Source organism: Lolium perenne, chromosome 1 (genome assembly GCF_019359855.2).
Source record: "Lolium perenne isolate Kyuss_39 chromosome 1, Kyuss_2.0, whole genome shotgun sequence".
In the NCBI taxonomy this organism is placed as follows: Eukaryota; Viridiplantae; Streptophyta; class Magnoliopsida; order Poales; family Poaceae; genus Lolium; species Lolium perenne.
This window is the reverse complement of record NC_067244.2, coordinates 267,291,657-267,293,281: the sequence shown is the minus strand read 5'-3', so window position 1 is coordinate 267,293,281 and position 1,625 is coordinate 267,291,657. Positions and strand designations below refer to the sequence as shown.

Below are 1,625 nucleotides of genomic sequence, written 5' to 3'. Positions count from 1 at the left end.
TCGGTCCCCGTCGACACCGACGTGACCGGCAGGCCGCTGCGGCTGAGCGCCCCCCCTAGGACATCGCATGTCCGGCGGGACGAAGTAGCGTGTGTTCCAGAGGGTGCGCGCCTCGGCAACTTGAAGCCACCCGAAGTCGTTGGCGGCGGCGCCTTCTCTTTCTTGGCGGTCCTTGGCTAGGGCTGGGGCGTTGGAGAAGGTTTGGAGGAGGAGATGGCGAGGTCGCTGGCTAGAATGTGCGGCAAGGGAGCGCACTCGGTGGTTTATATGGTGCCGAGGGAGCGTTGGCGGGCATTAGCGTCGCCGCTGAAGACGAGCATGCGTATTAACGCCGACGCGACGTGACGCGGAGGGCGAGCAAGCGCAGAAGGTGAGAAGCCTTTGACGGGCGCGGAAGGCGAGGAGGAAGACGACTCCGCCGACACTGACGGGTAGGTCCACATCTAGCAGGCGTTTCCCGCGCCTTCTTCACGCGTCGTTCCCGCCAACACGTGGCGCGCCGGTGCCCCCGCTAGCCTCCCTTTCTCCTGGATTCGGCCTGGGGGTGCTGGATGGATAGTTAGACCGCGCTGGCTGAAAATCTATTTAGGAGGCCGCGTCTGGGAACGATTTTGGGCGCCCACACTCCCCAAAAGCCTACAGGGGGCAAATTGTATGTTAACATGGCGAACTATTCAGTTGGACAACTTGTTCATATATATTATATTCCTGAGAAAGGCACCATTTAGGATGATACAAAGCAACAGCAATGACTCTCCATCTGGGGTTGAAACCAACACACAACACGTCAATTAGAAGTGATAACATACCATGCCACACAAGATAGCACATATAGCAGCTTCATCAGCGATACTCAGTTCTACCTAGCATATCATAAACATAACCAGAATAGTGATAATATATAGTGCTGGATAACATTCCGAGACATAAAAAACCACGTTTTATTCACTGCTCTGGCTTCTTCTCTGCCCTCTTCACTTGCTCTGCTTCTCTGCCTCCTTGACCTTCTTACCCTTAGTCAGTAGTCACTGTACTTGAGAGAGGCTAACGTAACAACGGCGGTTGTCCCTGCCACAAGGTTAAAGATTTTTCTGGCAGGAAATATCTTCATCAACTCCCTGCAGGCAGATCAAGAGGAGATTATATCAACTCCGGTCAAACCGGAAAAGAAGAGGAAATAATAATCTATATCTGCATATGTTTAGTATTGTACCAGCAAATCTGATGCGGCTTTAGGCGCTTGATTTGCTCCTCAAGATCCTTTTCACGCTCCTCAAAATCTTGCTCCTGTTTCTAATAGAAAAGAGACCCACTAAAGAAGTTGTCTTAACACATAGGATGTTGCTGTTCGGATCCCAAATAATTGGGGTATTTGTACAGCAAAACAAATACAGCAGAAAACCGTGCGAGATAAAAAGATGTTAAGTTTTTGTTAAGATACCTTACTGGAATGGAGCATGCGCCTTGGCACGAGCAGGCGTCGCTCCTCAGCAACCGCCGGCGACGTGACCGCCGCCTGGGTTCGCTGGAGCACGGAGCCACCGATCCTGGTCAACCCCTGTCGAAGAAGCGCCGCCATCGTCGCTGGCCTGCAAATAGAGAGTGATTAGGGGAAGTCCGTCACG

At 52.3% G+C, this 1,625-nt stretch overlaps 1 long non-coding RNA gene across 1 annotated transcript; it reads right to left on the bottom strand.

Moving 5' to 3' along the window:
- Positions 1-678: 678 nt before the first annotated feature.
- Positions 679-1,283, bottom strand: LOC139835694 (uncharacterized). The gene is made up of 2 exons (XR_011751220.1): positions 1,214-1,283; positions 679-1,118 (listed from the first exon to the last, which is right to left on the bottom strand). It is a non-coding gene; the product is annotated as an uncharacterized lncRNA (long non-coding RNA).
- Positions 1,284-1,625: the final 342 nt, after the last annotated feature.